The sequence below is a fragment of the Sturnira hondurensis genome, unplaced genomic scaffold, assembly GCF_014824575.4.
Source record: "Sturnira hondurensis isolate 20B ecotype Veracruz unplaced genomic scaffold, ASM1482457v3 Scaffold0008761, whole genome shotgun sequence".
In the NCBI taxonomy this organism is placed as follows: Eukaryota; Metazoa; Chordata; class Mammalia; order Chiroptera; family Phyllostomidae; genus Sturnira; species Sturnira hondurensis.
Window position 1 is genome coordinate 4,096,202 of NW_028081392.1, and position 24,206 is coordinate 4,120,407.

At 39.1% G+C, this 24,206-nt stretch overlaps 1 protein-coding gene across 3 annotated transcripts in view; it reads left to right on the top strand.

Annotated features, from left to right (window-relative positions):
- The window catches only part of ADK (adenosine kinase), a 594,334-nt gene that overhangs the window by 481,916 nt on the left and 88,212 nt on the right, over window positions 1-24,206 (top strand). The gene's annotated exons all lie outside the window — the stretch shown is intronic.

A 24,206-nucleotide genomic window follows, 5' to 3' on the forward strand; every position in this document is an offset into this window, starting at 1 on the left:
CATCCCACCTACATTAATTTTACCTCATTTGTTGTTGATAGCACTTTGGTGGATCTTTTTCTCCAATTTGGCTTCTATTTTTTATTATTTATTTACTTTTTCCCTTTTTTTCTCTCACTTTATTTTATTTAATTTTATTATAAAGTCTATTTAAACCTAATACTATAATCTCCCCTTCTTTTGGAACATTCTGCCTTCTTCATTCCCTTTTTACTTACAATGTAAATTTTACTTTCTCTCTTTGCATTGCTTTGATTTCCAACTCTTACTAGTGCTCCTCATTTACCCTCTCAAAATCATTTTTCTTTCAGTAGGGCATCTCATATTCATTCTCCTTTCTTATAATAGTCTTAATCTCTTTGCAACTTCATTAATACTGGCTCATTTTCTATTGATAGTGGGATTGCAGGGGAGAGTTATTTTTGCAGGTATGGGTGTGTTTCCTGGACTTTGTGGTTTTGTTCTAGAAGCACCTGTACAACAGCATACAAGATGTGGTGGGCAGAGTGACCCTTAGTACACCAGCTGGAGGGAAGGACCCACCAAAGAAAGACCCTACAACAATCAAAACCCATCCAGAGAGCCAACATAAATGGCATTAAAGGCATCCCAAGAGCATCAAGTTTAGGAGATCAAGGAGACTGCACCACTGAATCTCACACGTCACCTACAATAGAAGTTCACACCACAAAAACAGGGAGTCAAAACAGATCAATTTAAGAAGCAGAACAAATGAGAAGAGTCTCAAAAAAATGGGAAGATGAAACAACCCCCAATCGAAAGGAAAGAAATCCTCAGAAAGAGTGCTAAATGGAATAGAGGCAAGTCGACTGTCAGATACTGAGTTCAAAACAATGGTTATAAGGAAGCTCAATGAGCTCAATGAGAATTACCAAAAACTACAGGGAAGTTACAAGGAACTTACTATGAACTACATCAGCATGAAAAGGGACATAGGAACTATCACCAAGAGTCAAGAGGAGATGAAGAATACAATTTCTCAACTGAAAAACGTAGTAGAAGGAATCAAAAGCAGGCTAAATGAAGCAGAGGATCAACTCAGTGAGGTGGAGGACAGGTAGAAAAAAATTCCCAGATAGAGCAAGAAAAGGAAAAAAGACTCAAAAAGAACAAAGAGACTAAAGGGACTGCAGGACAACATGAAATGTAATAATATCTGTATAATAGGGATACCAGAAGGAGATAAAGAGGAGCAAGGGATAAAAAACCTGTTTGAAAAAGTAATGGTGGAAAACGCTTCTAATTTCATGAGAGAAAAAAGTCATAGAAGTCCAGGAAACACAGAGAGTCCCAATCAAGATGAATCCGAAAAGGCCCACTCCAAGGCATATCATAATTAAAATGGCAAAACTCAAAGACAAAGAGAGAACTTTAAAGGCAGCAAGGGAGAAACAGGAAGCAAAACACAAGGGAGCTCCAATAAGAATAGCAGCTGACTTTTCAATGGAAACACTGCAAGCCAGAAGGTATTGGCAAGAAATATTCCAAGTAATGAAAAGCAAACGCCTGCAACCAAGACTACTCTACCCAGCAAGGCTCTTAATTAAAATGGAAGATGAAATAAGGAGTTTCCCAGACAAAAGAAGGCTAAAAGCATACACCTCCACCAAACCAGCACTGCAAGACATGCTAAAGGGACTGCTTTAAGTAATAAACAAAAAGAGTGAGAGAAACAGGAACACAGATACAAAGGGGGAAAATGGCAATGAAAAGTACAACTTAAATAAGGTTATTATTGAATAAGTACAGCCTGTCAATAATAACTTTAAATGTAAATGGATTAAATGTTCCAATCAAAAGATAGGATAGCTGAATGTATAAGAAAACATGATCCACATATATGCTGCCTACTAGAGACTCACCTCAGAACAAAAGACCTACACAGACTGAAATCAAAGGGCTAGAAAAAAATATTCCAAGCAAATGGGCAAGAAAAAAAAGCTGGAGAAGCAATACTTGTACCATACAAAATAGATTTCAAAACAAAGGCCATAAAAAGAGACACAGAAGGACACTTCATAATACTCAAGGGAAGAATACATCAAGAAGACATAAATATTGTAAACATATATGCAACCAACATAGGAGCACCTTATATAAGGAAAATCTTGGAGGAATTCAAGAAAGATGTAGATCACAACACAATTATAGTAGGGGATTTTAACACCCCACTGTCAACAATGGGTAGGTCTTCCAAACAAAATATCAATAGGAATATTGTGGAACTGAACAACACATTAAATCAAATGGACTTAACTGATATATATATATAGAACCTTGCATCCAAAAGAAGCAAAATGTACATTTCGTTTCAAATGCACATGGAACATTTTCAAAAGTAGACCACAAAATAGGACACACAAAAAGCCTCAACAAATTCAAGAAAATTGGAATCATATCAAGCATTTTCTTGGACTATGAGGACTTGAAACCAACCTCAAGGAAAAAAAATAAAAAACATTCAAACTCATGGAGACCGAATAACATGCTATTAACAATGAATGGGTTAAGAATGAGATCAAAGAAGAAATTGGCCCTGGCTGGTGTAGCTCAGTGGATTAAGCACGGGCCTGTGAACCACATGATTGCAGTTTGATTCCCAGTCAGGGCACATGCCTGGGTTGCAGGCCAGTTCCCAGCAGGGGACTCACGAGAGGCAACCATACATTGATGTTTCTCTCCTTCTCTCCTTCCCTTCCCCTCTAAAGATAAATAAATAAATAAATCTTTAAAAAAGAAGAAGAAGAAATTGAAAAGTTTCTGGAAACAAATAAAAATGACCACACAACAGTCCAAAACCTATGGGACACAGCAAAGACAGCTCTGAGATGGAACAATAAATGCCTACGTAGAAAAGGAAGAAACATTTCAAATAAACAACCTAATCCTACAAGAACTGGAAAAACAACAATAAACAAAGCCCAGGGTAAGTAGAAGGAAGGACATTACCAAGATTAGAGCAGAATTAAACAACAATTTAATTGTTAGAGACTAAAAGAACAATTCAAAGGATTGATAAATCCAGGAAGTGGTTCTTTGAAAAGATAAACAAAATTGACAAGCCTTTAAGCAGACTCACCAAGAAAAAAGAGAGAGGACCCAAATAAATAAAATCAGAAATTAAAGAGAAATAATTACAACTATCACCACAGAAATACAAAGGATTGTAAGAAATTAATATGAACAACTATATGGCAAGAAATTTGAAAATCTGGGTGAAATGGATAAATTTCTAGAAACATATAATCTTCCAAAACTAAATCAAGAAGCAGGAAGCATGAATAGACTGATAACAGCTAGTGAAATTGAAGCAATAACCATAAAACTCCCAGCACACAAAAGCACTGAACCAGATGGTTTTACAGAAGAATTTTACAAAACATTTAAGGAAGAACTAACCCCAGTCCTTCCCAAACTATTCTAAAAAATCCAAGAATTGGAAGACTCCCAAACTCTTTTTATGAAGTCAGCATCATCCGAATCCCAAAACCAGACAAAGACTCAATAAAGACAGAAAACTACAGGCCAGTATCGCTGATGAACATAGATGCTAAAACCCTCAACAAAATCTTAGCAATATGTATACAGCAATAAATTAAAAAGATCATAAACCATGATCAAGTGGAATTCATCCCAGGGATGCAAAGATGGTACAATATTCACAAATCAATAAACATAATACCTCACATAAACAAAAGGAGAGGCAATGATCACATCAATAGATGATTATATTACATGATTGTATCAATAGATTTGGAAAAAGTATTTGATAAGGAACAGCACATATTTATCATAAAAACACTCAGCAAAATGGGAGTAGAGGGATCATACCTCAACATAGTAAAGGTTATATACGAGAAACCTACAGCCACTATCATACTCAACAGGCAAAAATTAAAAGCTTTCCCACTAAGATCAGGAACAAGTCAAGGGTGTCCACTTTCACCACTTCTAGTCAACATAGTATTGGGAGTTGCAGCCACAGCAATGAGACAAGGAAAAGAAATAAAAGGCATCCAAATTGGAAAAAGGAAGTAAAACTGTCATTGTTTGTAGATGACATGATAGTGTACATAGGAAACCCTATAAACTCCACCAAAAATATTACTTGACCTAATTAGTGAATTTGAAAAAACAGCAGGATACAAACTCAATATTCAGAAACTGAAGGCATTTTTGTACACCAGAAACAAAATATCACAAACAGACATCAGGATAAAATCCCATTTAATGTACCAACAATGAAAATGAAGTACCTAGGAATAAACCTAACCAAGGAAGTAAAAGACCTGTACTCAGAAAACTACACAACACTGGAGAAAGAAATTAAGGAAGACACAAATAAATGGAAGCATATAACATGTTCATTGGTTAGAAGAATTAACAAAATTAAAATGCAATTTATACATTCAACGCAATCCCTATATACCAATGTACATTGGTATATACAATATACCAATGACATATTTCACAGATATAGAACAAACATTTCAAAAATTTATATGGAACCATAAAAGACCCCAAATAGCTGCAGCAATTTTCAGAAAGAAGAACAAAGTAGGAAGGATCACAATACCTGAAATCAAACTATATTACAATACCACTGTAATCAAAACAGTCTGGTACTGGCATAAGAACAGATACATAGATCAGTAGAACAGCATAGAGAGTTCAGAAATAAACCCAACTCTCTATGGTCAATTAATATTTGCAAAGGATGCAGGAGCATAAAATAGGGTAAAAATAGCCTCTTCAACAAATGGTATTGGGAGGTCTGGACAGTTACATGCAAAAACGTGAAACTCAACCACTAACTTACACCATATGCAAAAATAAACTCAAGATGAATAAAGGACTTAAATATAAGTCATGATACCATAAAAGTCCTAGAGGAGAACATAGGCAGGAAAATCTCAGATATTCTATGTAGCAATATTTTCAGTGATATGTCCCCTAGAGCAAGGGACATCTTAATAAACAAATAGGACTTCATAAAAAAAGCTTCTGCATGGCTAAAGAAAACATCATCAAAAGGAAAAGGGAACCAAACATATGGGAAAATATATTTGCCAGTGATACCTCTGACAGGAGATTGATCTCCAAAATACATAAAGAACTCACATGACTCCACACCAGGAAGACAAACAACCCAATTAAAAATGGGCAAAGGACCTGAACAGACACTTAAAGTACCCAAGGAGGATATACAGAAGGCCTAGAGAAGGTCCTCTGTATATGAAAGAATGCTTAGCATGAGTAGCCATGAAAGAGATGCAAATTAAAACCACAATGAGATACCACTTCACACCAGTGAGAACAACCATCATAAACAATTCAACAAACAAGTGCGGGCAAGGTTCTGGAGAAAAGGGAATCCTAGTGCCCTGTTGATGGGAGTGCAGACTGGTGCAGCCACTATGGAAAACAGTATGGAATTTCCTCAGAAAACAAAATGGAACTGCCTTTTGACCTGGCATTTCCACTGTTGGGATTATACCCCAAGGATCCTGAAACACCAAAAGAACCGATGCACCCCAATCTTCATAGCAGCACAATTTACAATAGCCAAATGCTAGAAGCAACTAAGGTGCCCATCAGTACATGACTGGATCAAAAAAATGTGGTGCATTTATGCAATAAAATACTACACAGAAGAAAGAAAGAAGAAACTTCTACCCTTTGCCACAGCATGCATGGCACTGGAGAGGATTATGCTAAGTGAAATAAGCCAGGTTGTGAAAGAGAAGTAAATACCATACAATCTCTACTATAAGTGGAACCTAATCAACAAAACAAACAAGAGAGGAAAATAGAAACAAAGACATGGAAATAAGGAACAAACTGACAGTAACCAGGGGGAGGAGGAAGGGGACAAAAGAGGAAAGAAGGGGAATGGTTGTCAAGGAACATGTTTGGGGTTTTTTATTTTATTTTATTTTGCATTTTTACTATATTTATTGATTATGCTATAACAGTTGCCCCATTTTACCCTCTTCACTCCTCTCCACCCTGCACACCCCTTGCCACCCACATTCTTCCCTTTAGTTCATATCCATGTGTCATACATATAAGTTCTTTGGCTTCTATAGTTCCTTTACTATTCTTACCCTCCCCCTTTCTATTTTCTGCCTACTGTCTATGCTACTTATTCTCAGAGGTACCTTTTCCTCCTCTCTCCCTCCCACTCCTCTGTTGATAACCCTCCTTGTGATCTCTATTTCTGAGTTTCTGTTCTTGTTCTAGTTGTTTGCTTAGTTTACTTTTGTTTTTGTTTTTAGGTGTGGTTGTTAATGATTCTGACTTTGCTGTCATTTTACTGTTCATATGTTTTATCTTCTTTTTCTTAGATAAATCTCTTTAACATTTCATATAATAAGGGCTTGGTGATGATGGACTTCTTTAACTTGACCTTATCTGAGAAGTACTTTATCTGTCCTTCCATTCTAAATGAAAGCTTTGCTTAATAGAGTAATCTTGGATGTAGGTCCTTGCCTTTCATGACTTCAAATACTTTTTTCCAGCCCCTTCTTGCCTGTTAGGTCTCTTTTCAGAAATCAGCTGACAGTATTATGGGAACTCCTTTGTAAGGAACTATCTCCTTTTCTCTTGCTGCTTCTACCATCCTCCTTCATTTTAATCTTGGCTAATGTAATTATGATGTGCCTTGGTGTGTTCTTCCTTGGGTCCAACTTCTTTGAGACTCTCTGAGCTTCCTGGACTTCCAGGAATTCTATTTCCTTTGCCAGATTGGGGAAGTTCTCCTTTATTATTTGTTCAAATAACTTTTCCACTTGTTGCTCTTCTTCTTTCCCTCCTGGTACCCCAATAATTCAGATGTTGGAACCTTTAAAGATGTCCTGGAGGTACCTAAGCCTCTCTTCATTTTTTGAATTCTTGTTTATTTATTCTTTTCTGATTGGATGTTTCTTTCTTCCTTCTGGTCCACACCGTTGATTAGAGTCCCAGTTTCTTTTCCATCACTGTTGGTTCCCTGTATGTTTTCCTTTATTTTACTTAGTGTAGCCATCATTTTTTTCATCTAATTTGCAACTGAATTCAACTAATTCTTTTTTTTAAATAATTTTTTTATTTAATTCTTGTTCAAGTACAGCTTTCTGTCTTGTATTCCCAACCCTGCCCACCCCCCATGCTCCCCCCTCCCTCCCATTTCCGCCCCCCACCCTTAGTTATTGTCCATGTGTCCTTTATACTTGTTCATGTGAGTCCATCCCCTTTCCCCCTATGATTCTCTCCCCTCTCCCCTCTGGACCCTGTCAGCCTGTTCCGTATTTGAGTGTCATTGGTCACATTTTGCTTGCTTGTTTGTTTTGTTTAGATTCCTGTTAACGGTGATATCATATGGTATTTGTCTTTCACTGCCTGGCTTATTTCGCTCAGCATAATGCTTTCCAGTTCCATCCATGATGTTGGAAAGGATAGTAGTTCCTTCGTCCTTTCTGCAGCATAGAATTCCATTGTGTAAATGTACCATAGTTTTTTGATCCAGTCATTTACCGATGGGCATCTAGGTTGCTTCCAACTCTTGGCTATTGTGAATTGTGCTGCTATGAACATCGGGGTGCATAGGTTCTTTCGGATTGGTGTTTCAGGGTTCTTAGGATATACTCCTAAGAGTGGAATTGCTGGGTCAAAAGACACGTTCATTTTTAGTTTTCTCAGAAAATTCCATACTATTTTCCATAGTATGGACTCCCTCCATAGTTGGAGGGAGTCTGCAATCCCACCAACAGTGAACTAGGGTCCCCTTTTCCCCACAGCCTCTCCCGCACTTATTGTTTGTTTCTTTGTTTATGATAGCCATTCTGACTGGTGTTAAGTGGTATCTCATTGTGGTTTTAATTTGCATCTCTCTGATAGCTAGCAATATCGAGCATCTTTTCATGTGTCTCTAGGTCCTCTGTATGTCCTCCTTGGAGAAATGTCTGTTCAAGTCCTTTGCCCATTTTTTAATCGGGTTGCTTGTCTTCTTTGAGTGGAGTTGAGTGAGTTCTTTGTATATTTTGGAGATTAAACTTTTGTCTAAGGCATCATTGGCAAATATGTTTTCCCAAGCTGTTGCTTCTCTTTGTATCTTGATACTGTTTTCCTTAGCCATGCAGAAGCTTTTAATTTTGATGAGATCCCATTTGTTTATTCTTTCCTTTATATCCCTTGCTCTAGGGGACGTATCAGTAAAAATATTGCTGCATGGAATATCTGAGATTTTCTTGCCAGTGCTCTCCTCTAGGGCTTTGATGGTTTCACTGCTTATATTCAAGTCTTTTATCCACCTTGAATTTATTTTGGTGTATGGTGTAAGTTGGTGCTCAAGTTTCATTTTTTTGCATGTAGCTGTCCAGTTCTCCCAACACCATTTGTTGAAAAGGCTCTCTTTACTCCATTTTATGTTATTGCCCCCTTTGTCGAATATTAATTGACTGTAGAGAGTTGGGTTTATTTCTGGGCTCTCTGTTCTATTCCATTGGTCTATGTGCCTGTTTTTATGCCAGTACCAGGCTGTTTTGATTACAGTGGCCTTGTAATACAGTTTGATATCAGGTATTGTGATCCCTCCTACTTTGTTCTTCTTTCTCAAAATTGCAGCTGCTATTCGGGGTCTTTTATGGTTCCATATAAATTTTTGAAGTGTTTGTTCTATGTCTGTGAAATACGCCATTGGTACTTTAATAGGTATTGCATTGAATCTGTAAATTGCTTTGGGTAGTATGGACATTTTGATGATGTTAATTCTTCCAATCCATGAACACGGTATATGTTTCCATTTATTTGTGTCTTCCTTGATTTCTTTCTTCAGTGTTGTGTAGTTTTCTGCATACAGGTCTTTTACCTCCTTGGTTAGGTTTATTCCCAGATATTTTATTTTTGTTTTTGCTATATCGAATGGGATTTTTTTCTTGATTTCTGCTTCTGCTGCTTCATTGTTGGTATACAAAAATGCCTTTGATTTCTGGATATTGACTTTGTATCCCGCTGTTTTGCCAAATTCATTTATTAGTTCCAGCAGTTTTTTGGTAGAGGCTATAGGATTTTCCATGTACACTATCATGTCATCTGCAAACAATGCCAGTTTTGTTTCCTCCTTTCCGATTTGGATGCCTTTTATTTCCTTTTCTTGTCTGATCGCTGTGGCTAGAACTTCCAATACTATATTGAATAGAAGTGGTGAAAGTGGGCAACCTTGTCTTGTTCCTGATCTTAGTGGGAAAGCTTTTAGTTTTTGTCCATTGAGTATGATGTTGGCTGTAGGTCTTTCATATATGGCCTTTATTATATTGAGGAATGCTCCCTCTATTCCCATTTTTCTGAGTACCTTTGTCATAAATGGGTGCTGAACCTTATCAAAAGCTTTTTCCGCATCTATTGATATGACCATGTGGTTTTTGTCTTTGCTTTTGTTTATGTGGTGTATTACATTTATTGATTTGCGTATATTGAACCATCCTTGCATCCCTGGGATGAATCCCACTTGGTCGTGGTGTATGATCTTTTTGATGTATTGTTGGATGCGATTTGCTAATATTTTGTTGAGGATTTTAGCATCTATGTTCATCAGAGATATTGGCCAGAAGTTTTCTTTCTTTGTTGTGTCTCTCTCTGGTTTTGGAATTAGGATGATGCTGGCTTCATAAAAAGAGTTGGGGAGTTTTCCCTCCTTTTGGATTTTTTGGAATAGTCTGTGAAGAATAGGGGTTAGCTCTTCCTTAAAAGCTTTGTAGAATTCTCCTGTGAAACCATCTGGTCCAAGGCTTTTGTGTGATGGGAATTTTTTGATTACTGCTTCAATTTCATTTGCTGTTATTGACCTGTTCAGGTTTTCTGCTTCTTTTTCATTGAGTTTTGGAAGATTATATTTTTCTAGAAATTTGTCCATTTCACCTAGGTTTTCAAATTTCTTGGCAAACAGTTCCGCAAATAGTAATTTCTTACAATCTCTTCTATTTCTGTGGTATCAGTTGTAATTTCTCCTCTTTCATTTCTGATTGTATTTATTTGCGTCCTCTCTCTTCTTTTCTTGATGAGCCTACTTAAAGGTTTGTCTATTTTGTTTATCTTTTCAAAAAACCAACTCCTGGATTCATTGATCCTTAGAATTGTGCTTTTGGTCTCTATGTCATTTAATTCTGCTCTGATCTTGGTTATTTCCTTCCTTCTACTTGCTCTGGGCTGTCTTTGTTGTTGTTCCTCGAGTCCTTGCAGGCATCAGGTTAGGTTGTTTGTTTGAAATGTTTCTATCTTCTTTAGGTAGGCCTGTATTGCTATGAACTTCCCTCTCAGGACTGCCTTCACTGTGTCCCATAGGTTTGGGTTGTTGTGAGTTCATTTTCATTTGTTTCCAGAAGCTTTCTGATTTCTTCCCTAATTTCAATCTTGACCCATTCGTTGTTTAATAGCATACCATTCAATCTCCATGCTTTTGGGTGTTTTGGGTTTTTTCCTGTCAGGTTGGTTTCCAATTTCAGTCCCTTGTGATCAGAGAAAATGCTTGGTATGATTTCTCTTTTCCTGAATTTATTGAGACTCTTTTTGCATCCTATCATGTGATCTATCTTTGAAAATGTTCCATGTGCATTTGAAAAGAATATGTATTTAACTTCTTTGGGATGGAGAGCTCTATACATATCAATTAGGTCCATTTTGTCTAGGGTGTCATTTAATGCTGCAATATCTTTGTTGATATATTTTTTTTAAGATTTGTCCATTTTAGACAGTGGGGTGTTAAAATCCCCTACTATAATTGTGTTGCTGTCAATATCTTTCTTGAGGTCCTCAAGAATTTTCTTTATATATTTGGGTGCTCCTATGTTGGGTGCATATATATTTACGATGTTAATGTCTTCTTGGTGGATTCTCCCCTTGAGTATTATGAAGTGACCTTCTGGGTCTCTCTTTATGGCCCTTTTTTTGAAGTCTATTTTGTCTGATATGAGAATTGCTACCCTGGCTTTTTTTTCTTGTCCATTTGCTTGGAAAATTTGTTTCCATCCTTTCACTTTTAATCTGTGATAGTCTTTTGACCTGAGGTGGGTCTCTTGTAGGCAGCATATGTGTGGGTCATGCTTTCTTATTCATTCAGCTATTCTGTGTCTTTTAATTTGTGCATTTAATCCATTTATGTTTAAGGTTATTATTGAAAGGTACTTATTCATTGTGATTTGTGTACCTGTGTTCCTCTCTATCTCTCTCTTTTTCTTCCTTTCCTAAAGCATCCCTTTTAGTAATTCTTGTAGAGCTGGTTTGGTGGAGGCATATTCTTTTAGACTTCTTTTGTCTTGGAAGCTCTTTATTTGGCCTTCTATCTTGATTGAGAGCCTTGCTGGGTACAGTAGCCTTGATTGTAGGCCTCTGTTTCTCATTACTTGGAATATTTCTTGCCATTCTCTTCTTGCTTGGAATGTTTCCTTTGAGAATTCAGTAGCCAACCTTATTGGAACCCCCTTGTATGTTACTTCCTTTTTCTCCCTTGCTGCCTTTAGGATTTTCTCTTTGTCTTAGAGGTTTTCCATTTTAATGATGATGTGTCTTGCAGTAAGCCTCTTTGGGTTCCAACTGATTGGGACTCTCTGCGATTCCTGAGTCCGTGTGACTTTCTCTCTCCTCAACTTAGGAAAATTTTCCATTATTACTCTTTTAAGTAGGTTTTCTAGCCCTTGTTCTTCTTCCTCTCCTTCTGGTATTCCTGTTATTCGGATATTATTACGTTTCATGTTGTCTTTCATTTCTCTTAAATTCTCCTCATTTTTTCTGATTCTCTTTCCATTATTTGGTCTGTCTGGGGGATTCTTTCTGTCCTGTCTTCTATCTCACTTATGCGATCTTCTGCCATATCGATTCTGTTCTTCATACCTTCTACTGTGTTCTTCAGTTCAGAAATTGTATTCTTCATTTCCTCTTGGCCTTTATTGATGGTTTCTATTTCCTTTTTCATGGTGGTGTAATTTGCAGAGAGTTCACTGTAGCTCCCCTGTAGTTTCTGGTAGCTCGTTGTGAGCTCTTTGAATTTCCTGATAACCAGTGCTTTGAATTCAGTATCTGATAGTTGACTTGCTTCTATTTCATCTAACATTCTTTCTGAGACTTTCTCTTTTTCTTTCATTTGGGGATTGTTTCTTTGTCTTCCCATTGTTTGTGTTGCCTTTCTTGTTGGCCTCGACTTCTTAAAGTGATCTGTTCTGTTTTCCTGGGTTTATGGTATGAACTTCTGTGGTTGGATGCCTGTGAGATTCAGTGGTGCAGTCTCCTGCAGGTATCTTGGTGTTCTCCACTTCCACTTACTCCTCTTGTTGGTTTCCAGCTGGCCAAACCTTTTCTTCTGGTCTCACTAGCTGCAGCAGCCTGAGGGGCTATTATTGTGGCCTTTCTTTTGTCTCAGTGAACTTAGCTGGTCTCACCAGTGCCCTCCTAAGATCCAGAATGGCGCCACTCTCCCATGCCCAGCTGAGAGCAGGTTTTTCCCCAGGCTTCCCAGCTCTGGCCTGACTTGAGGACGCGCACTCCCAGCCAGGCTTTCCTGGTCTCGCAGGCTTGGGCTTGGACCTTTCCCAGTGCTGTGGCTGCACACACAGGGCAATTCACAATTATTCCAAGCTGGCAGCCACAGCCTGACTCCTGGTGCTTCTCAGTCTGAGCCCAGCTGGGTAGGGATGGAGCTGGTGACTGGCACTCTTTCAGGGGCCCTGCCTGCAGCCTGCAGCTCCCCGAGGCTGCAGGAGCGCAGGCCCAAGTCCCAAGCTCTCAGTTCCCCACTGGCGCTCTGCCAGTAGCCCACAGCTCCCCAAGACTGCGGGAGCGCAGGCTCAAGTCCCGAGCTCTCAGTTCCCCACTGGTGCTCTTTCAGGAGCCCTGCCAGTAGCCCGCAGCTCTCCGAGGCTGTGGGAGCGCAGGCTCAAGTCCCGCGTTCTCAGTTCTCCAAGCCAGCAATAACAGCCTGACTGGCAATAACTGCCTGACTCCCAGTGCTTCTCAGTCTGCACCCGGCTGGGTAGGGAGGAAGTTGGTGACTGGTGCTCTTCCAGGGGCACTGCCAGTATCCCGAAGCTCCCCGAGACTGTGGGAGCACCAGCTCAGGCTACTGGGAATACCGGGGCCACTCAGTTCCCCAAACTGGCAACCACAGCCTGACTCCACTGGTTATCAGAGCTCTCTGGTTTGCTTCCCAATGCCCACTCCTCTCTCTGCCACTACGGGCAAACCAATCTCTCCTGGTGTTTTCCAGTCTGTGCCCTGCTGGTTAGAGAGGGTGCCGGTGACTAGTTATCTCCCAGGGTTGTTGTTGTTGCCCGCCCTCAGCTCTCAGAGATCAAGGCGGCCCAGCCAAGGCCCTGGCACAGCCCAGTGGAGGGCCTGCAGCCTCTGTGCTGTTCCCTCGTACCTTGTTGATCTGCGGTCGTCTCCTCTCCTCAACCTCTGGTCATTCAGTGTCCGCTATACTTTCTGGGGTCCTGCCTTCCCATATGCTGGGTCCCTGTTGGGTGTTCGCTGTGCTCCTCTGCAGAGCAGCCTGGTTTTTCTCCAGTGCATGAAGGGAAGCAAAATCCTTTGTCCTACTCCGCCGCCATCTTCTTCCTCCGAATTCAACTAATTCTGTGAGCATCCTGATTACCAGTGTTTTGAACTGTGCATCTGATCGGTTGGCTATCTCTTCATCGCTTAGTTGTATTTGTTCTGGATCTTTGATCTGTTCTTTTGTTTGGACAATTTTTCTTTTTAGTGTGGTCGCATCTGTTGCCTATGAGGGGCAGAGCCTTAGGTATTCGCCAGGGCAGAGAAACCTGCATGGCTGTGTTGTGGTGCTGTATGTGAGGCAGGGATCCAAGAGGGAGCAAAGATGCTTGCTTTGCTCTTTGCCAGATATCAGTCACTTCCCCCGCTACCCACAGGCAAATTGAGCCCCTCTGGTGCTTATTCCCTCGAGGGTGGGTTTGTGTATGTTTTAGGACCCTGTGGGTCTCTCCAACAAACTCTCCTGTGAGGCTGGGAGTTTATCCTGGCACCTCAACCCCCACAGGTGTTTTCAGTCACTGGTTTGAGGCTTTATCTCCCATCGCTGGGGCCCTGGGTTGCACAGTCTGTCCCTCTCCCCAGTTTCACCTGGTTTATTGGTGCACAGATATGGGGCCCCTGGTCCACAATCCACCACCATGCCGGGTCTGCCAGCCGCCACCTTGCTGCGAGCCCTCTCCTCCCAGCAGCCTGTCTCCACCCTTCCTACTGGTCTGGATGAATGCTTCTTCTTTAACTCCTTGGTTGTGGGACTTCCATACAGTTCGATTTATTGTCAGTTCTGGTTGTCTGTTGTTTTTAAATTGTTGTCCTTCTTTTGGTTGTGGGAAGAGGCACAGTGTGTCTACCTCCATTTTGTCCAGAAGTCCTTATCTTCAGGGAACATATTTAAAGGGCCCATGGACAAGGACAATGGCTGTGGGGGGAGGATTCAGTGTGGGAGGTGGGGGTCGTTTGGGTAGGGAAGAGTAATGGGGAAATGGGCACAACTATAATTGAACAACAGTAAAAAATGTTTTAGAAAATTAAAAACAGAAAACTATAAATTATTACACCTTTATTTTTACCCTACCAATCATACTCGAGTGGGCCTTCCTTCCACTGGACCCTGTAGCTTCCCACACTATGGCTTGCCTTTTCACTCTCCTCATATGTCCTTTGATAAATAAAAGCTCTTCATATTTTTAAAGATTTTATTTATTTATTGTTAGAGAGGGGAAGGAGGAGAGAGAGAGAGACATTAATGTGTGGTTGCCTCTCACATGCCCCCTACTGGGGACCTGGCCCACAGCCCAGGCATGTATGTGACCTGACCAGGAATCAAACCAATGACCCTTTGGTTCACAGGCTGGCACTCAATCCACTGAGCCACACCAGCCAGTGCAAAAGCTCTTAATATTTATATAGTTTAATTTATAATATTTTCCCCTCATGAATATTGTTTATGTTCTTTTAAAGAAAATCTTTCCATATTCCAAGCTCATGAAAATATTTTCCAAATTTTATCTAAAAATTTTATTTTTTACTGTCCATCTACATTCACAATCCATATAGAATTGGACTAAACGGACACCTTTGTCACATTTCAAATGACCTTATATCAGTTTATTTTTTTAAATTATTCTAGCCCAGTTTATCCTTTGTCCTTCTACCAGTTTACATTCTCTTAATTACTTAGTATATAATCAGTCTTTTTACATGGTGTGGTCTTCTAGCTTTGTTCTTCAAGATTGTCCTGGGTCTCCTTGATCCTTTGCATTTCTACATAAATTCAAGAATGAGCTTGTTGTGTCCCCCACCCCATGACCAAAATTTTTTAAAATTCTTACTACAATTTTTATTAAGGTAATGTTTAACCTGCAAATCTATCCTTTGGAGAAAATTGACACCTTTACAAAATTTTCTTGTAATCTATATTCCCCCTTATTAATTGAGGTAGTTTTAAATCTTTCTCAAAATGTTTTTTTTTTCATTGTAATGGTCTTGTGTGTGTGTGTATGAGTGTGTATATGCATATTTTTTAATGGCGCTTGTTTAGATTCCAGTTTTATTGGCATATATTGTAGAATTTTTATAATGACCTTGTCTTCACTAATTAATTATGATAACATGTCTATTGATTCTTTTGGATTTTCAATGTAACATCAGTAGTAATATCATTTGTGAACAAGGGCAATCTCATTTCTTCTGTCCCAGTCCTTTACTTTTTTTTTCTTTTATCTTTCTTTTTTTTTTTTTGCTACATTAAATAGCACAGTAAGGCATACTGAATATGCAGGCACAATTGAAATGGCTATTGTAAACATCTTTGTCTTAATCTCAGTCTCAGATGAAAAGCCTTCAATAGTTTATCAAAAAGGATACTTACCATAGTTTATTCATAAACATTCTTTATCAGGTAAAGAATGTTTCCTTCCATTCACAGTTTTCTAGGGGTTTTGTTGTTGTTATTGTTAAGATTTTTTTAAATTATGAAAGTGTTGAATTTTATCAAATAGGTTTTTTGCATCAAGATTACTATATGATTTCCTTCTTTCTTTTAATGTGTGAATTACAACTTGATTTTACAGTGGTAAACCACCTTTCTTTACATTCTTAGTAAAATCCCAATATAGCCATGGTATTCTTTTAATTTATCATTGGATTTTATTAGATTGTATTCCCAACTGGGGATCTGGCCCACAACCCTTTGGTTTGCAGGCCAGGGCTCAATCCACTGAGCTTCACCAACCAGGGCTCAACTCATCATATTTTCTGATCCCTCCTGTGATTTTATTTTTAATCCATAAGTTATATAGAAAGTTTTGCTCAATTTCCAAGTATCTGGAGACTTTTTAAATTGTTTTTGTTTCTGATTTTTGGTTTAATTTCATTGTATTCAGATGTGTTTAATAATTTTAGTCCTTCAAAATTTGTTGAAATTGTTTCTTGTTGCATACCATATGGTCATTTTAGCACATGTTATTTGTACATTTCAAAAGAACATGTATCCTTTTTTAAACAGTGTGGTCTTTGTATATGCAGTTAGGTTGTTTGTGGTCTAAATCATATATACTTTTATTTAGTTCTTGTCTGCTTGTTTTATCAATTGAAAGGTTTATTAATGTGCCCTGCTATGATGGGGATTTATGTGTTTCTCCTTTTTGTTCCTTAAAATTTTGCTTTGTGAATGTTGAAGCTACATTAGTACATGTGAATAAGTTTAGAATTCTTATATCTTACTGATGAATTGAATCTTTTGTGATTTTTAAGATAGCCTTCTTTACCTCTAGTAATGCTTCTTGCCTAAATATCTGTTGTATCTTTATTAGTGTAACTATATTAGCTTTCTGTTGGTTACTGTTTACATGGTACCTTTTTTCAACTTTTAATTTCTATCTTCCTATATTCTTAAATTTAAATTGTATTTTTTATAATTAGTATATATTTTATTGTTTTTAAATTCATTCTGACAATCCTTATCTTTTAGTTAGCATCTATATTTAATATAAAGTTCTCATATAATTGGATTTATGTCTTCTATCTTACTATTTATTGTATTTGTCTCATATTTATTTCTTTTTTTCTCTTCCCACTTTTTTTAGATTGATGTAGTATTTTTTATTTTCATAGCCTTCTCTATTAGTTTGATAGTTGTATATCTTTTCAGTGTTCGTCCAAAAATTACAAATATATCATTGACATTAAAGTCAAATATAAACTATAACTTTTGCCATTTCTCACATAAGTTCATAAAACATTTTAATTCCAAAGAAGTCTATTAGCCTCTATAGTTGTTGTAACCTTAATTCTACATACACCATAATGCCTTGTATTGTAACAAAATACTGTTATTTTGTGCAGTTGAATTTATGCTTTCCAATGTTTTTCTTTTTTTTCCTGAGCATTTCCATCTGAGTAATTATGAATTGTTTTGTAATGTTTCTTCTGCCTAAATAACATTCTTTAGTATTTTATGTAGTGTGTGAATTCTCTTGGCTTTTGTTTATTTGAAAATATTTTTATTTTGCCTTTTGATGAGTGTAGATCTCTACGTTGAGAGTTATATTCTTAAAAATTATCTTTCATTATTTTTTGGATTCTCTTTTTTTAATCCTCACCCAAGAACATACTTACTATTTTTTTGAGGTGGGGCGGAGAGAGAGAGAAACATCAATGTGAGAAACATTGATCAGTTACCTCCAATAGATGCCCAGGTGGCGCCCAACTAGAGGATCGAACCCATAACCTGGGTATATGCCCAGATCAGGAACCAAACCTGCAGCCTTTCGGTGCACTGTATAATAGTCCAACCAGCTGAGCCAAGGCTGGATTTTCTTATTTTTATTGTGAAGTCAGCTGTTAGTCTTATTCTCGCTGCTTTGATTATAATATTTTCACTTTCTCTGGCTGTTTTTTAGAATTTTTCTTTGACTTTAACTCTGTACTCAGTTCTGGTTTTCCTTGTATTTATCCTAGTGGAGTTAATTTTAGTGTTTTAAATCTACAGTTGATGCTCCAGTCGGTTTTAGAAAATTCTCGGCTATTATCTCTATAAATACTGCATTTCTCTCTTTGCAGTTGAGATACCAATTATATATACTTTAGGCTTTTTTATTGTCTTCCTTATGTCTTTTATATTCTTTTTTGCATTTTTTCGTTCTTTCTCTCCCTGATGCTTCAGGCTTCTCTCTGTCTCTATCTCTATCCCTATCTCTGTCTCTTTCTCTTTCTCTGAGAGAGAGAAACATTAGTGTGAGAGAGAAACATCCCTTGGTTGCCTCCCGTATGCATGCTGGCTGGGGATGGATCCTGAAACCTTGGTATGTGCCCTGACCAGAGCTGAACCCACAACCTTTCGGTGTACGGGACAATGCTCCAACCGACTGGGCCACTTGGCCGGCTTGTATATTTTTAACTGACCTGCTGGTTAGTTCAGTAATCTTCTCTTTTTTTGTTTTGTCCTATATCTGCATTTCAATACATCTGTTGAGATTTTGTTTTAGTAATCACATTTAATTTACTAAATTAACTGATTCACATTTTTAAAGATTTATTTATTTATTTATCTTTAGAGGGGAAGGGAAGGAGAGAGAAGGAGAGAAATATCAATGTATGGTTGCCTCTCGTGAGTCCCCTGCTGGGAACTGGCCTGCAACCCAGGCATGTGCCCTGACTGGAAATCGAACCGCAATCGTGTGGTTTGCAGGCTCACGCTCAATCCACTGAGCTACACCAGCCAGGGCCACATTTTAAATTTTCTAAGTTGATTCTCTCTTATTGACTCCCAGTTCTATAGTGTAATTCTCTACCTTGTCATTTATTTTTTTGAACATGTTGATTATAATAATAATTAATTACATGTGCAAAAACTATAAAGCTCAGTCATCTTTGGGCTTGTTTCTTGGTTTGCTAGATAATTTTTCACTAATTACTAACCATTGTTGATATAACATTATAGTGTTTCTGTTGGTGATGTTTTCTGTAGCTTGGGTTGCAGTTCTGTAAGGCTCCATCTAGTTCTAATTTGGCCCCACTTTTGTGCTCTAGCTCTCCTGGAATTTCATCTGAAACCCTAGGGTATTTTCAGGGTCCCTGCTCCTTGGTGGGTTCTGTTTGGTGCCATACAACTGCCAAAAACACTACTTTGCCTTTTAGAAGTATTGTGCTTTATGTCTTGTGCTCTTATCGTTCTACCTTACAAATCTGGCAAATAGCTCAAAAGAGAAAACCCCTAAGTGCTAGGCTTACTCCACACTGTGTTCCCTTCTCTTCAGGATCATGGCATCTCAATTATGACTGCCTTGGTAGCCCCAAACTCCAATTTTTGTATCACCAGTCCTGGAAATTGCCAGAAACACTGGTGGCTTCTCTGTCTCTTAGTAAGAGTTCATTGTCTAGATCCTCAACCTTTCACGGAGCACCAAAAATTTGCGAATGACCTGAGGGAATAACTTTTACAAAGTCAGCCTGCCTCTTTAAGATTCTTTTCTCTCAGGGCTCTTATCCCATCAAGTCTTGGCTACCTTGAAAGCTCTCTCATTCCTTCAATGATTTTTAAGTATTTTTTATTATTTCACCTTTTCCAGTCTTTGGTATAAGAGTTGGTTTGTTACAAGCTATGGCATTAGAGCCTACATTAAAGTTCCTAGTCAATATTTTTATTATAAAATAGAAAAATGTGTGGCCTGAGAAAGTTAAGTGACCTCCTCTCTTTATTATATTACATATTGCTGATTTAGCAGTACTACCCTCTCTAACCCACTCTGGGAGCTGCTGGATTAAGTAACGTCCCCAATATCCCATGGTTAGAGTCAGAAACACTTGGATTAGAACCCAGCCGCCAGAATCCCAGTCTAGCCTCATCTGGTCTATACCATGTTGCCTCATTTACAGTACTTGCAACAGGGTTCTCAGTTTTGTAAGGAGCATTTTTTTTCTCTCACTTTTGGTTGTCACAACTAGGTGGATGGTGGAGGGTGAGGGAATTGCACTGGGCTTCTAGTGGGTAGAAGCCAGGGATGACACTACACGTTTTACAATGCACAGGACAGCCACCCACAACAAAGACTTTTATGGCTCAAATATCAGTAGCAACAAAGTTGGAACAACCCTGGCTTACAGTGTACCTCAGAATGTATATTAAAGGATCACTATCAGCTTACTTATTATACACTTAACCTTAGATCAATGCCAATAGACTTTAGTAGGATAAATGTTATAGGATTACAACCAGAGGCCACATGGCCTCAGGATAAGTGTCCACATATGATCTAGTCCATACTTGGGTTTTTTTTTTAGGATTTTATTTAATTTTTAGAGAGAGGAGAAGGGAGAGAAAAAGAGGGAGAGAGAAATATCAATGTGCAAGAGAAACATCGATCAATCAGTTACCTCTCATGTGCCTGAACTGGGAATTGAACCCATGACCTTTCAGTTTGTGGGTGGGTGCTCAACGAATTGAGTCACAACACCAGGTCAGTTTAACTGTGTTTCTCAGAGCTTCGGCCAAATAATCGCCAATTCTAACACTTTTCTTTTGTTAGAATTTGTTTGAGCTTGAAAACATTCTGATGTGGAAGTATCTATCCATATCTTTTAAATGCATTTTATATGTGTGAATGTATATCTAGATCAGTGATTTTCGACAGGTGTGCCACAAAAATTTTTAAAAATATGCAATACCTGACTATTTATTCAGAGGCACTGATCTCCTTCTCTTAGAGTCTCAAATTTTAAAATGACAACAGCCAAAATAACAATAGCCGTCCAGTGTGAATGAATCAAAATTATACCTGTTTTAGTCAGATCGGCAAAAAATATATATTTTTGGTGTACTACAGAATTTAAGTAATTCATGTGTGCCATGAGATGAAAAAAGTTGAAAATCGCTGATCTGGATTACAGTTACATTTACCTACATATTTATATATACGTACACACACAATGGTTCTTAGAGAATGTATTCATTTCTTATATTCTTTTAAAACTCTAACCGATTTCTATAATTAAAAACTCTTGAAAATATCAATATAATACTGGGGCGGGGGTATCCAAAATGGTGGTAGAGTAGGAGAAGTTACACTCATCTCCTCCTAGAACCAAATTAGAATTACAACTAAATTCTAAAACATTCAACCTGAATAACCAAGATAAGACTAACTGAATGGAAGTCTTAGCATGAATATACAGAAGAAGCCACACCGAGACTGGTGGGAAGGGCAGAGACACAGAAAAGAGCTGGCCCTGCACCGACGTGAGGCAGCTGGTATCTGGCAGAATATCTCAGCTGCAGGGGTGCCCTCTGAGGAGGAAGGGGTCTCCACCCCACACCGAGTTCCCCATCCCAGAACACCAGTGCCAGGAAGAGGAGTCCACATAACATACAGCAGTGAACATCAGTGGGGATCCTGTCTGCCATGGTGAGATGGGAAACTGATAGAAACCCAGGTGCCATCTTAAAGGGTCAACACACAAGCTCATCTGTGGGCACTCACCCTTGGCTCCAGTAGAGGGACAGCAGCTCAGACTGGAGTCATACAGGGAGAGATGGATTGTGTGGCTTCAGGGAGAGGGCTAAAGGGACAGCCACCAATATCCCTATGTTGAGTCCCTCTCCCATGTCACCCACAGATGCCATTCTCCTGGGTCTGTCATTCCACTTCATACAATGTTAACCTGGAGGACTGTGCTTTCCCAACCCTCTTGACTTACTGTGGCCCCACCCTGCCAAGCTCCAACCCAGTGCAGGAATCAGCCAGCTGCAACCACCCCGGGCCTGCATTGAAAACTTTCTTAAAAGGCTCTCAAGGAATTCCAGGCAGACTCAGGAGTTGTCAGACAAGCACAGAGAATAAATGGAGTGGCTTTAGGGTAAGAGCCGTTTTCCCTGAATGCTCAACCAGCGCAGTTCCCTCACAGCTTCCACATGATGACATGCACTAGCCCCACACTCCTCACTCACTGTAGCCCCACCTTACAAGCTCACACCCTGGAGAGGAGTCTGCTGGCCGCAGCCTGTGATCCAACCGTTCTTGGAAGGCTCTCAAGGAGATCCGGACATACCAAAAGGGTGTCAAAGATACACAGGGAGAGATTGAGTTGTGTGGCTTTGGGGCAAAGGCCATTATTTCCTGTGCACCCCAACTGATGCCACACATCCAAATCTTAATCTGTGTTAGCCTGATGAACTTTACTGGCCTTACCCTGAAGACTCCCTGAGACCTCACCCACCACAAAGTTCCACAGACCCCAGGCGTATGGTGGCTGGTCTTGGTGTAACCTGAGACTTAGGCTGAATGGCCTCATACCCAGGACTGGTGCCAAATTTGAACCTCTATCAACCTGGTAAACACTACTTGCCCCTAGTAGGTGGCTCAGAACCTGCCTCACACAAATCCCATGCCACCAGAGGCCCTTTGAGTGGCTGAGCCTAAGAAGTGACCAGCAGGTGGAGGCAACTGGGCTACCTTGGGCCTTTTGCTGTCCTGCCCCAGGCTAGTCAGGTCCTGGTGGGAGCTGGCATCAGTAAGCAGGTCGGCCCCTCCCATGCACACATAGGCCCAGCACAGGCAGCCACCTACCATGGATCACTTTGTAGCTCCTAACAGGAGCCCAGGGCTGGTCACAGATAGCATCTGACATTGATCTACACTGGAGTCGCTTCTAAGAGGCTCCAGAACCAACACACCTGGTAGCTGGTTTCAAACTACATCTGAGCATGACCCAATTAGCTCCACAAGTGATACACCCAGGTGAGATCTTGGCAGGCAGCAGACCCTGATGAGGTGAATTCCACTTAGTGGGGTCAGCCCCCACACAACAGCTTGTACGCTATGGTTGGGGTGTGTCCTCACAGTCGACCAGCCCGAGGGCCAACCCTACCCACGGACAGGCCAACAGCAATCAAAACTAAACTACAAGAGGAGGACTCATATAACCTGCATAAAAGACATTCCTGGATCACCTAGTTCAGGTGATCAAGGACACCACCACCAAGCCCCACAGGACACTTACTATATAAGGCTACCCTACAAAGACTGAGAGACATAAAGGATCCACCTAATACATGGGAAAAAAATACATAGAGGCAGCCAAAATGGGAGACAAAAATACATGCCCCAAATGAAAGGACAGGAGGAATCTCCAAAAAAAGAATCCAATGAATTAGAGTCAAGGAATCCACCACATACAGAATTGAAAGCAATGGTTATAAGAATGCTCAGAGAACTTAGTGAGAACTTAAACAAAGTGATAATAAACTTAAAAAGGAGATAGAAACCTTAAAAAAGGACCAGTCAGAAATTAATACAATATCTGAAATGAAGAACACACTAGAAGGAGTCAATACCAGAGTAGATGAAGCAGAGGATCAAAGCAGTGATTTAGAACACAGTGTAACAACAACAAAAAAACACCCTATCAAAGCAGCAAAAATTAGGAAAAAATAATAAATGAGGATAGTTTACAGGACCTTTGGGACCGCACCAAGCATAACAACATGTGCATGAGAGGGGTACCTGAAGGAGAAGAGAGAGCAAGAGATTGAGAACCTATTTGAAGAAATATTGACTGAAAACTTGTCTAACTTCTGACCTGGTGAAGTAAAAAGGCACCCAAGTCCAGAAAGTGCAGCGAGTCACAAACAAGATGAACCCAAAGAGGCTCACACCAAAACACATGGTAATAAAAATGGCAAAGGATAAATACAGAAAATCTTAAAAGTAGGAAGAAAAAGGCATGTACCTACAAGGGAGCTCCCACAAGACTTTCAGTTGATTTATGTTTTCTTAAAAGAAACATTTCAGGCCAAAAGGAATTGACACAAAATATTCAAAGTGATGAAAATGAAGAACCTACAAACAAAATTACTTTACCCAGCAAGGCTATTATGTAGAATCCAATGAGAGATGAAAGAGCTTTGCAGACGAGAAAAAGGTAAATGAGTTCATTACCACCAAACTAGTATTACAAGAAATTTAAAGGGGTTTCTTTAAGAAGAAGAAAGAAGGTTTTAAAAATACAAATAATAAAATGTAATGATTACATAATGTTAAGGGATTACATGCTCCAATCAAAGGACATAGGGTAGCTGAATAGATAAGAAAACAAGACCTGTATATGCCATGGTAGCAATACTTAAATCACATAAAATAGACTTTTTTAAAAAGGTTATAAATAGGCAA